The 13,913-nt window shown below is 37.9% G+C and overlaps 1 protein-coding gene across 7 annotated transcripts in view; it reads left to right on the top strand.

Annotated features, from left to right (window-relative positions):
- ITSN1 (intersectin 1) overlaps nucleotides 1–13,913 on the top strand; it is a 136,377-nt gene that overhangs the window by 743 nt on the left and 121,721 nt on the right. The gene's annotated exons all lie outside the window — the stretch shown is intronic.

Consider the following 13,913-nt stretch of genomic DNA (forward strand, 5'->3'; position numbering starts at 1 on the left):
ATCTGCCCCAGCAGCCGTGGTCGTCGCCGGTGTGGGCGGCCCGGGGGTGGGCGCGGAGCCGTGAGGCGGGCGCCCGCGGGATGCGCCCCCTGTGCGGGTCCGGCCCCGGCCGGCTGTGTGTGCACGCCGGCTGCTGCGCGCCGGGGCGGGCGCCGCTGCTTGCCTTCCTCGGGCTGGGCTTTTTTTACACTATTATTCTTTTTAATGTTTATTGGCACCTCACCAGGGTGGTTTTGGCCGATGCCATTTTCGCAGCTACGGTTTTGTGGGTAGAGGAAAGCGGGGCAATGCGGCGGGGGGAGCGCCCCGCTTCGTGTGCGCTGGCTCGGCGATGGCACAGCCCCCGCCGTCACAAGACAGCCATCGCTCCCGGGGGGAGCCGTGTCCCGGCCGCCCGTGTCCTCCGGGGGATCTCGGACGTGGAATGCAGGGGGTGGGTTGTGCGGCTGCGGGTAGCGGGTTTCCCTTTACCGTGTTAAATAACGATTATTCCTGCCGCCTCCGTCCTCTCTGCTCCCTGCCCCTTCGACGCATACGGTCCGCCCTAGTGCGAAGGGAAGTAGGAATGCTATCCCTGACGGCTTGGAAAGGGCACACGACCAATTGAACGAGGGAATGTTGTGAGGGTGTCAGGGAAAGGAAACCGGTACATGGTCAGTTTTTTGTCCCTTCATTTCTGTTTGCTTCGGATTAGCAGACAACTTTGTGGATAATATTTCCTGTGGACATCTTTTGTTCTGGTTCGATCCAACTGCTTCATTATTTTGAAAAAAATGTGGGTTTTGCTTTTAGAAAACAGTATTTTCTGTCAGCTCTACCTTTCTGTGGGGCATGGATGTCATGATAGGGAAAACACTTGCATAGTACATTAAAGGATATTGTTAGTAAATAATTTTTGTTAGGAAAATAACTAGCATTCCCGATGTGATGGTGTGGTACTCAGTAAAGCAAGAAACACTGTTTTCCTCCACCCCTTCCCACCGCCCAGTTCTAAAGTATGCTTTTTGTTTTGAGCTTGTATGGCAGTAATTATTTAAGGTAATACCCTGTGTATTTTAACAAAATATTTGAAGTCAGTTATTTTTTTCCTAAATCAAAAAGCAAAATTATATTTTAGATACTGATGACTCGAGAGTGTAGACTGCAGTGTTACTTCATGCTGTCTTAGACAACCTTTCTTTCTTTTGCCTTTTTGTTCTAGTAACCAGTAACTTCCCTCAATGAATACAACCTGGGAATATTTTTATACAGTACACTTTATAACATACCAATGAATTGATTACTGAATTATGTCTGTTTAAAATGCTCACTTTGCATCTCCAAAGCCCTGCTTGAGCAAGTGAGGTATGGAAGGAGGAGTCTTGTATATCAGCTGTATTCAGATTTCCAAGTACAGGAGTAGGGGGTGTACTTCCTTGTGGATGATGAGGAGGTGTATTGATTACATACAGAAGTACAGGTAAAGAAAACAGATGCATTCTTTTTGTTAACTTATAATTTAGGATATGTAGTCATCTAGGCATTAGGCGTACATGTAAGTCAAAGCAGCTTGAGCCATTTTAGCTTGCGTGATTAGTACTTGTATGCTCTCAGTGATTTTGGCAGCTTTACAGGGGTCATGTTTCGTACAGATGAACTGTTTCTGAACAGTTTCTTCAGTGTATTAAGCTCGAACTTCATTTGAGCTGAGCAGGCTGCTCTTTGCACTTGCTGCTTGACAAACCATGCTTAATTCTTCGAGTTCTGGTGTTCTCTCTATAATATCCTTCTGTCTTTTGTTCCAGATAAGATCCTTTTCAGAGTAGCTGTGTTTTCTTGATAATTTTCGTTCATATCCTGGTTCAGTGAAATAACTACTTAGAGTAAAATAAGAATTGGTATCTCAAAATAAGCTAATGACCTGAAGTGCCTGCTCTGTTTCTTGCTGCTGTTAGCTGTTTGGTGGAAAGTCTACGTGCCCTTTCCTTAATACCTCTAATCATGCAATTAGGATAGATTTGGATTCAGGAAAGAATGTGAATCTAGCAATTAAATAATTCTAAATTATGATGTTGTATAGCCTTTTCAGGTCCATCTTTATACTGTAATCATGGATTGTAATTTTAGTTTTCAGTACGATAGTACCAGGGAAAATAGGAATATAAGCTATTTGTAGAATAAAAGGGAAAATAAAAAAGTTAAGGAAAATGTGAACAATGGCTTGAGGAGTGGGGAGAAGGTGGTCATGGGGAGTTACCAGCTATGAACATTTCTTTATACTGTCTTTAGTAATAGAGTAGAATAAATCATAGCCAGACTGATTTGTATGTAGTACATGTTTCAGGTGGGGATGGCTCGGTAGTTAACAAGCATGGAGCCAAAGAGGTCAGATCTTTATTTTTATTTTTTACTGTAAAAATAAACAAAGATTGCTTCTGCTACTGTTATCTGCTAGAAACTTTGAATGCTTGTTGCTATTGTATTTAATACAGCTGCTGAACTTGAAATGCCCCCTACACAGTAAGTTGGTTTTGTTTTTACTTGCATAGCATGAAATTGGGTGGTGTGGTAGACAATTAGAAATTTGGTCCAGTCTGAGATCTAATGATAGATTACTTGTGAACACAAAACCTTACTGTGAGGTGCTAACATTTCTGTATGATATATGGCAAAAGTATTTACCCTGTCTTTAAGAGTACACTTTCTAAAATTGAAAAAAAAATGTAACGGGTTCCACTGATTATTTTTGGGTGTCATTTTGTTGTAGGTATGTCTTGGTATTTTAATTGCAGATTGCAGTATTCATAACTGTATTTGCCAATCTTTCATACAACAAAACAAAAATTGTATAGTTTTGGAGTGTATGTTTAGATGTCTAGTTAATCCATCTGTCCAGAACAAATCCCTAGCACTGTACGTGAGCAAGCGATAGAGGTGGTCCAGTTCTTGATAGTCCATGCATCATTTGTATAGGAGAGGTTAGTTTCTAATTACTTATCTTTAATGCTTTTCTACAACTGAAACTGGAATTTGTCTGTCTACTTCAGTTTCAGAGGATTAATAGAAAATGTAAGGGCATTAAATAATTTTGTGTGGGGAGAAGTCAAGAGAGGTATCCTCTGTCTTCCCCAGGAAGAAAGTCTTGGTTTTTTTTTTTTAAATTTCTGATGCAAAAGATGCATTTTTACAACACTCCCTTCAGTGCAATCAGTCAAAACGCAGAAAAATTAAATGACGTAGTACATACTTGGTTTGGTTTTCTCTTATTAAATGTATTAATTTACATATGTTGGATATTATCTTTTTCATGCGCTGTTTCTAAGGTAATTGGCTTGATGCTAGGATTGCTCAGGGGTCATCTTTCCTTTTCTCTGTAGGGTCAGCTTTTCACAAGTGTTGTGTTTGTAAAATGCATGTCTAGAGTTTTGAAATATAATTCATTTCCTGAAACCTAAATCTCTGCTGTATATTTATCTTTCGCAGCAGTTCTCGATCTCCCCCCATTCTGTCTCGCATGGTTGGTTGTGCCCACAGGATATCTGTGGTAACCACAGTTTTGACAGCTGAAGTCTAAATATTACGAACTTCCAAGAGTTAAGTTTTTGCGTGATGGCAATCCTTGAAAATCACGGGCTTGATGGTATGTTCTAGTATTATAGATAAATATACCAGTGCTAATATTGTAGCAAGCCCTAGTAATTAAAATATTTCATTATTAAATTATTAAAATAATTTCAGTGAAGACCTGTTGTCTCAAGAGTTCAGGTTTTCCTTTGCATTTTGATGGGTAGCTCCTAATTTCCATGGGGTTTCTTTACCAAAATATCTTTTAAGGATCTAGACCTGAGGATGACTGATCTACTGTAAGTGACTGGACAGTGGTTTATCTTCGCATCATTTCAAGATACATTTTACATTGCTTCACATAAATGCACGGTTTGTAGTAATAGTTGTTAATATACTACCAAAATGTACATAACACGTGGGTTTAAATACATGGTTTCTGAGAGGGGGTACATGGTGAGCCACCCCACCCGAAGCGATTGGGACTTCTTTGGAGGACTCATAGTGAAACTCCTTTGTGTAGTACATTGCTTTCTGTACTTCCATACATAACTGTAAATAATATTTACAACAATTAAATATAGCCATGGCCCATGACCTTGAGGTATATGTGAGGACTTGTTTACAGCATTTAGAATATTTCTAACTCAAACCACACACAATAAATCTAAAATAGTATCTTTGGACCAGTTTACTGGTCTGCTTATCTTTTAGCCATACTTTCTAAAGGTGATTCTAAAGATTACAAAAGTAATTCCCACATTTTACAACTGAGAATAAAACAGTGGGAAGTCAAGTTTTTGATGGAATATATACTTCATAGTAGAAACTTACAGCTGGAATCGCATGTGCTGTGACCAGGTAGTCTGGGTTTCCCAACATACTTGATAGTTAACCACAGTTTTTATCTTTTTGTTCTGGTCCTACACTTTTTAGAGGATGAAGCAGTCAATTTCTGACTGTTTAGTGTTGTGATTTAGTTTTATTTAAGTTTTTACTCAACAGTGTGTTAGGCATAACAAAATTACCTTCACTGTATTAACTACCCACAGATAACTTCAACATAATTTTTAAGACTTAAAGGACTAAAATAAACATCTCTGCATTAAAATTAAAGCTGTGTTTGTGAGCACTTACTGAAGATACTGAGTGGCAAGTAACATGGAAAACAGTTTTCCAGTTTCTCAAATCTGACAGCCAGAGTTTCTGTGCTGATAGTTTTATTAGGATTTGAGGACCATCACTGTAATAGCTTATCGGCAGGCAGTTTTCCTTGTCTCTGATCACAAAGCAAGGGCAAAACCATGTGTAGAACCTTGTTAAGATTGTGAGGTAAAGACCGCATGCTAAGTCTTAAAAGATACATTAAATGTATCAAAAACTGTAAATCAGTTACAGTTTTACAACATGTTACAAAGGTTTGTCAATGGTAGCAGATACGCTAATTGAATTGTTGCATTCCTTCTGTGATTCTGAAAGCCTGCTAAGATCCAAAGGTACCCGTGTTAGAGTTGCATTGGAGAAAAAAGAACTTTTATTAATTTCTGATAGTACTTTTAAGTCTGTCAGTGAATACCTAGAAACAGTATATGAGAAAAATAATAAAATTATGTCTAGTTGTAAGTTTAAGAAAGAGCAACCACCCATCTTGGAGCTAAAAGAAACAAAGGTATCTATTGTTTTCTAAATAATGCTTATCCTGGGAAGTATACGTTAACTTTTTGTTAGTTGCCCTGTCAGTTGAACTGTAAAGGAGAAATTCAGTATTGACTGCTATGAAGGTAATTCAACTGTATGTCCATACAGAATAGAACAGTCTTGGATGCCCATTTAGCTGAAGAAACTGTGCAAAGTGAGCTGAATGCTTAACTTTCAAAGGTCAAGGTGAATTTATACAAGGACACTTGGATGCTTATCAGTGATGGCTGTCTTCATATTATGGTATAACTTAACACTTATAGTTGGGTTTTGGAAACTTAGTGCTTGTATGTTAACTGTTCATATGACTGATCTGAAAACTGAAGATACGATTGAGCTAATTTAGTGGTTTGAGGTGTTTAAATAAAAAAAGTCTCTTATTAGTAACTGTAAAAATATTTTTTCATGTTTCCTAGCTATATATTACAATTTCAAATTCACAAGCACAGGAATATGGACTGCCCTGTAAACTGTGAGGTATAATATTGTAAGTTTTTTAAAGTAAGATTTTTGATAGGTCATGGCAGAATTGGTCAAAACTTCAGTGTTATCTTTTCTGCCAGTCTGGCAGCCAAAGATGAGAAAGGCTGAACAGATCCTAGTTGCAGTTATGTTACACAATATTTAGACATTAGCTTCACATTGTTAAGCCCTCATCCTGCAAGCTATTCTGTATGAACATGAGCTTGTGCTCATACAAAGCTGGCAGTTGAAGAGAATCTGTTGCAATATATAGATGCACCTGTGAAGAGTTCCCTGCAAGCATGCGGCCTTCAGCTGTGTACAGATGGATTCCTGTGTTTGTGGTGAGGAGATTGACAGAAGCTCAATTACCCAGTCTAAGGTTCTAATAGCTTCCATAAATCTTCAGGATATTTTTGGGGAGTAAGATTTCTTTCTTTCTTACAGAGAATCATAAACGAAAGCTGACAACTTCAGAGTTCTGTTTTGTAATAAAATGTCAGTAGTTTGGCCATTACCAAAGGGGATGGCGTAATAGTTTGATTTCTTGAACAAAATACTGACTTTTTTTTTCTTTGAATCACGTGTGAGTCCCAGTTGGATAAACTTGGCGCTCTGGTTTTCTCAGGCAGACAGGTAGACTCCTGTGATATTCAAATTTGGGAGTTTTATTTGTTTTTGCATGGGCATCCAGTGTAATTGGCTTTTTTTAGATAGCAGTTCTCTGGTCTGGTCCTTCTGTGCACCTGCTATACCTGTGCTGCTGCGATGTTTGCTTTCCTAGCTCCCTGCTTTCACCAGTCAACATTCTTCTTATCTATTCTTTTTTTCTTCTTTTTTCTTTCTTATATCTGGGTTGTTTTTTTTCACTTTAATGGGCCTATATATGTCAGTAGTATCTGAAGGGTGGCAGGTGTTCTTTCCTACTTAAGCTTTGTTTTTTTATATTAATTGATTTTGTTCCATTGATGTTTGTAAGAGCCAATCCCAGCAAGGAAAGACTGTAAAATAAACTACTGGAAAGAGTTTGTAGAGCTGCCTGAAATACTTTTAAAATTTTCTCACAAAGCAGCATTCCATTTTAATACCTCTGTTCTTCAGTGTATGTTCAAATTGCAGAATAGCATAATAAACAATGAGAAGGAAGACTTTTTTGGTACAATGAAGTCGTGTGGATTTCAGTTGCTGTAGGTATTTGGCAAATACTAACTTTAAAAACCAGACACGTAACAAGGTTCTCCCCCATTCTTTTCCAACTATTCCTTAAAGTTGTCTCTTTTTAATTCTGGTTTGTAAAACTCTAAAGTCAGAGGAAGATGTCAAAACATAGAAGTGTTAAAATAGTAAGCAATCTAATAAGCTTGTAAAAGAACAAGTACCAACCTACTGTTGAACATAATATGCTAATTTTAAGAAATATGATAGAAATTAAGTTTGTCTTGTAGATCATGTCTGCTGAAAAGTGATACTGCTTCAAGGAAATATTGCCAAACTGTGCTGAGTGGCCAGAGGAAAAAGGCAAATGCATTTCATTTTTTTGTGTGGTGTAGCACTTGCCTAGCTGTAACATTGGCATTACTGATAAGCTCTAACTGGCTGAGGTCAGGAGACATTGGCTTATCAGTATGTCTGTCTTAGTGTTCAAAATTCCTGTTTGCCAAGAGTCCTTCAGATGGCATTAGTTGTACAAAGAGGCTGATATTGGACTTTTTCAGAAGAGATCTTTAGTTGATGTGGAACTAAAATAGTTGTATCCTCCCACTCTAATAGTGGGTTCCTCCCACTATTGTGCCATTATGGTCTCTGAACCAGGCTTGCTGATAGGAAGCTGCTGAGGGTGTTATCCCTGCTCAGAACATGCTTCATTATCAAGTTCTTATCAGAGTAATCTGAATGTTGTTGAGGCTTGTATAGCATTTTCACTTTAACAGTTCCATGCTTTTTTGATTAATTAGTCATCATTTTTGCAAAATCAGAAGTTATAGATGAACTGTAAGTCCCATAGCTCTGCACAATAACTGGAATCCACTATTGTGAAACAGAAATATGAAATACTCCAGATACAGTACTGATTTTAACATGTCAAATGCAGCAATGGATTGATTCCTTAAATGTGTTGCAAACATACATTTGGTACTACTATTTAAACTCAACATCTAAATCTGAAGGGATTGCTTAAAATGTGTGTTGTCTATAGATGATGCAAACAAAATAATTTTGGTTTGTGGTTGGTTTTTTTTGGAAGGAGCAAAGAAGATGCATCCTTTTGAGTCAAGTACTCAATGCTGTTCTGAACTGCTGACATGCTATTGTATGACTTTTAAAAAATTAGCTTATTTGTCTTAACTAGTTGGGTGAGTTTAACCTGAATGGTTTAACCTGCTGTTATTTTAGAACTTACAAACAAACCCATCAGTATTTACATAATAACCCAGAAATGTCCCTAAGTAAAGCTGTCTTCTAACTAAAAAACCCACAACCAAAGCCTCTCCGAACTTACCGGATGTGTTCTACAGACTTATGTAAGATCTTGATGGTTTGGTGCCCATTACTATTCTTCCTCTCTCTTAGGAAATCTGGCAAAGTTTTATTTTAATCTCTTCATGTTACCTAAGACTTTTCATGTGATGTTATTGGGAATATCCTGGTGAAGACTGTGGACTAGTTAGTGATAGCATTTGTACGGGCAGTTAAATGGAATTTGAAACCTAAATTTGCATTGGAAGCCTGTTGTCCAGAACCAAGTGGTAGTATTTGACATGCTGTGTGAATAAGAAAGAAAGAAAGGAATATTGGTTTAACAAAAGCAGCATAATATTTTTTTGGGGGTGTGTGCATCTGAGACTAGCTGTTTTAGTATCAGAACATCTTAATGCCCCCAGATTAGAGCTACTGGTGTTGTGGGAGAAAAATAGAAAAGTTTGAAAATACTTGAAAGGCCTTTCTTCAAAAGAAGGAAGACCAAAACGAAGCTGAAGGCAAGCCTTCCCGATTTGAACATCACATGATCCTGTGGAGTCTAACTCTTAATTTGGGTAAGGTCTTTGGACAGCAAAGACTAATTTTGATGTGATATGGTATCTCTGGGTATTTAGGCACCATCATTTACGTTGTTGCTTGCTTCTTTGTCAAACTACAGCATAAAACTTTAGGTTTCAATATGAGATTTCAGAATTTTATGGGCAGGTGACAAATTGGTAGGATCTATGCTGGTTTCACTCTGCTCCTGCTTGTTTCTTGATACAGACCTTGGAGTCCTTACTGGGAAAGGAGAATTGTGGGACTAAAAAGGGTAGGAATATGTAGAATTGTTTTTTTTCCTTCCTGGTCTCACCACTTGCTTGGAGGCAAGGATAAGAGAAATGGAGCTGTGACCTTTCTGCATCTTGGCTCTTACTAGTTGTTGGCTTGAGGAATTGAACGTATTCCAGGGATGACATGTTAGCTGAAATTTCAGCAGACTGAAAGACTGTAGTCTTTTCAGCTGGTAGTTGTTTCTGGATACTTGGTAGGCTCCATTGATAGCGGAATAATAAACCTTCTGCCTATTGTGTGTTGTGGAATTTTAAGGACTTTTGTATAAGAGGGAGGATTCTTCCTTTGGTGGTTTTGATAGATGATAAAGTTTCTGTAACCAGCAAGCATATGAAGCTTCAGAAATAATTTTGCATTTTTTTTTCCTCCTTTACATGCTTCAAGCAGGAAAATGTTACACTGTAGCTCCAAGGAAAAGGGGATTCCCTGCTGGAGCTGCTTAATTCCTAGTTTCTGGAATTTGTTATGGCAATGCCAAGTTCCTGCTTTTCTTGGCTTACCTTGATGCAGTCCTGAATTAAACCACCTGGGTTTAGTTAGGAAAAGCAAAGTACAGGCTAGCTGGGGCAGGGCAACAACTAGATTAAAATAGCTTTCCGGAGTGTATGTAGGGAATATAGTCATGCTGAATCTCTTAAATGGTCATCTTCAAAATCAAAATTAGGCATTCTGCTTGGGAAGTTCAAAACAGTGACAGAAATGTAGTCTTTTTTTTTTTTTTAAAAAAAAAAAACCAACAAAACCAACAAACAACACAAACTGTCAAAAACCTGCAAGAACGAATCAAGAACGTTGACTTTACTAAACTTTGTGCTCTGAAATGAAACCTAGGAAGACCACATATTGAAATTATTGTGAAATTTCATTTCCTTTTATATACTTTATTATTCTTTCCCAGCTTCAAAAAGGAAAAAAAAAAGGGGGGAGGGGGAAAAATAATAAACTAAACAACAACAACAAAACCAGTTAATTGAATCCTCCAAAGAGAACAATGCATGCAATTGCTCTCCACCTGAGATACTTTGTAGCTAGAAAGGTTTAAAAAGACAGTGAAAATAAAGGGCAAGAAAAGGGCAGAGGGCTAGAAATAGCCAGGGTACACCAGTATGCAGATTTCCAAACTTAGTTTGGTTCGATTCTCATTTTTAGGGTGGTAGCATCAATTTCCAGTTCTGTACAAGGCCATGAACAATAGGAAACCCTTGGCTTTTCTGGCAGTCCTCAGGTACTTTTCTGAAGTAAGCAGACATGCTCTACAGCTGGGAAAGAGAGATGGAAAAACACTAGGTTAACAAAATTAGCCAAAGAGGAAAAATGGGATCCTGTCCTAACTAAGGTATTGTAAATATCTGCCTGCTGAGTTCATTTGTTATCCCTGTACTATATTATGGAACCAGATGCATATAATTACCAATAATTCCATCTTGTATTAGCTTGGCTTTGTCTCTCATTAAAGATTAAAGACTTTGTTCTATGAAGATTTAGGTAGAAACAAAGCCCTATTGCGATGAAAAGAAACAGACAGGTTACCTAGTTAGGTGGCTTCCACCTTTCTTCTGGTTTGTAGACCTCTAAAATAAGTCTTCTGGAGTATACGCACTTTGGGACAATGTATATAAACTTAATATTAGGCTAGATTTTTCTTAGTTATTTTTGCAGATTACCTAGAGGTTTCCTGTGTCTTGTGTATGAGCTAAGGGAAACAACGCTTTTGAATTCTCATGGTCTCTCATTCTTGTTTTGCTAATAAAAATGCTTTAGCTGATGTGCTTATAGGCATACACTAGGGAGGTTGAACCTTGTTATAGATATGCACATCAGGAAACTTACAGCAGGAGTGTTTGCATCTAAACAAAGACACAACCAAATTACTGCTTTCTTTTGAGAGCTTACAGAATCCAGATTACTTATATGCGCAACTACCACTGTGGAGCTGACATGTTCATGTGACTTTTGAATCTCCAGAAGATTTCTTAATAGACTCTTACAGGGGACATAGAAGTATTAATAAAGTTGGTCTGATAGTCATGTGGTGATGGGAGTAACCAGTGTGGAAAAAAGTCTCACAGAAGTGCTACTTCAGAGGAGATGCTTTTTAAAAGAGTGATGGTAACAGCAACTTACATACCTGCAATTTGTGTGTGTCTATTTACCTGTTCCTGGTTATCTGATTTGTTTTAAATTGTCCTAGTTTTGTTGTGACCTCAGACTTGCACTGTGTCTTGAATCACAGCAGTGAACATACATTTCTCCTCCCACTAGGAACAGGTTAAATTTGTTGGGAAAGTATCTGGCAGTTGTATTCAGTTCATTCTGTTTGAAAAATATCTCAGCAGCTGGTTGCTATAGAATCATTATCTCTTCCAGATTTTAATGTTTAGGGGGTTGGATACAGTGGGGAGGTTATTGGCAAGGTAACTGAAAAAATGTGTTAAGTTCTTTCTCTTGGGATGATGCTGGCTTAGTGCCTCTTTGTAGGACTTCTTTATTACTGTTTTTCAATGGTTTGCATGAACAGTGCTGTTGGTGGATGCTGTGACCTCTGGCACTGTGTATCAGGTTACTCATATTCTTGGCCAGGCTGTAGCATTTTAATGCTATGGCTCATTTTTTTTTTCCCCTTGTATCTTTGTGCATCTAGTTCAGTTGGTACACCAAGCTAGACATAAGCATTTAAAAATGAGGTTTAACTGAGTCTGTTATAGGTCTGCAACACTTTGCACTAGACCAGTAACAAAATTGGGTCTCTCTTGCAACCGTTAGATACCACTTGGAACAGCTAGGATCCCCCACCCTTTGGGTTTTTGGGTTTTGGCTTTTTTTCTTCATAGTGCATAATTCACAAATGATTTAGGCATGTCGCTGGGACTTGATGCTCTGATACTGCTGTTTTCCAAAGCAGATGAATTCTCCTGTTACAGAGAGAACCTTTTCCAGGGTTCAATTGAATTGCCATATGTAGTCCTCTAGAAGATGAAATCTTAAGGATTTGTCTATATAATAAAAACTTTTTTATTATTCAGAAATAAATAATCTTGAAACATAGGCTATGATCAGGGTGGTTCATGCACTTCGTCTATTATCCCTTTCGAATTTTTTTAAGAATGGCCTTCTCTCAAGGATGTAAGCCATGTGTATGGTTCTAATGCCTGTATATTGTTTGTGTGGCCAGGCAGGTATGTTTAGTTCTGTCTTAGTATTCTACATGTTTTAGTTCAGGAAGGGGTCTGATAGCTTTCTTGTCAGAAAGGAAATTAATTTCCTGGAAAGACCCATGGAAGACTACCCAAAATTTGAAGTATGTTAGTATAAGGGAACAGAAAACTTACTACTCTGTGTAGCCTGATGTCAGCCACTAGCTGTCATTTCTAGCTTTAGTTCTGACATACCAGTCTGTGTTTCAAGAAAGTTTTCCTCCCTCTTCCGTTGCTGTTAGATGGTAGGTTTCTTCATAGTATTTCCTGACAAGTAAATAGTACACATTGTCCTGAGGTTTTATGTTTTCTTGTTAGTCTTCAATGTTTGCACTGTTACCCGTTTCTTTGCCTTAACTTCAACTTTATTCTTCCAACTGGTACCTTCAGTTCTCTTGGGGATTTTAACACTGCATGCTTTGACAATGTACCGGCTGCTGGCAATCAGATTTCTTGAGGCCTCTGTTAAGACTTCATTTTTGGGCTGTTAAACCAAGAGGAACTTTTCAAAAGGTGAAAGTAATGATTGCAGGGTTGGAAGATGCTGATTTTTCTGCTGGGCCTAATTCAAAATTCTTTCTTTTTTTTTTAGCATCTCAAAGGAACTGGAGGTGCTGTGTTTTTTTTTTTTTTTCTTTCTCCCTACTTCTCAAGCATTCCAATTTTCAGCTGTAAAAGCAGTGATTAAATGAGCCATAGACAAATGTGTGTTGCAGGTACTTGTGTTATTCTCTCAATTGTCATCATGTATTTGGCGTTTAAGAACCAGTAGTCAAAATAATTGGTGAGATTTTTCAGCAGGTCTTGACGTAAGAACATGAACTGTTGCTATATGGTAGAACTCCTGTAGCCTGAAACAGTTCTTGTGGACATTGCTGGAGAATTAAAAATATAAAGGAAAAAGAAAAGTGTGTGAGTAAATGGCTTGTTCAGTCTAGAATGTCAGTGCATCTCTTGGCAATGCTTGCTGGCGGGCTTTATTGAGGATTACTTGCTGCTTTTTTCTCCTTTAAGCATATGAACTGGCATTTTTTTACTGGAATTTTTTCTTGCATAATTTGGGATTTCCTGCTTAGAAGTTGCACTAAAACAGCTGTACACTGAAAGAGTACTTTGAGTACTTGGGTTCTGGAACTGTCAGCAGCAGTATTTAAACAGATGAGAACTGAGGCATGTTCATGTAATCCTATCTCTAATGGGTACTTTATTGCTTATTGATGTGAGAAAGTAAAGTTGAATTGACTTACATATCAGATTTATGCTAGTGGTGCTCTGTAAGCTTTAAAAGTGATGGAAAAGAGTACTGTAGCTTTAGGAAAATTAGTTATTGTCACTGGGTTTTCAGAGGAAATTAATTTAACAATCTTACTCTTGCTGTGTCCCACACTTATTATAATTTACTGCTTCACAGTACCTCTTAAGACTGTTCACAACTTTGGAACTGAACATGCCTAATAGAAAATGCTGTATATCATACTTGGCATATTTAGTGCCTCCACTGGTTCTTGATTAGACATGTATTCATTGTTCTGATGCCAAATAATAGTTGAGTATTACTACCTTTATCTTTCCCCAAGGGGGACAAGCTAATATTGAGGCAAAAGTTCAGATTCTTTCCCCTGCAGGTAACCAAATCTTCTTTCCAATAAATCCATTTTGTCTTTTGCCTTTCATTTCAAGTGCCAGTAAATGCCATGTATA

This window comes from Falco naumanni, chromosome 2 (genome assembly GCF_017639655.2).
Source record: "Falco naumanni isolate bFalNau1 chromosome 2, bFalNau1.pat, whole genome shotgun sequence".
NCBI lineage: Eukaryota > Metazoa > Chordata > Aves > Falconiformes > Falconidae > Falco > Falco naumanni.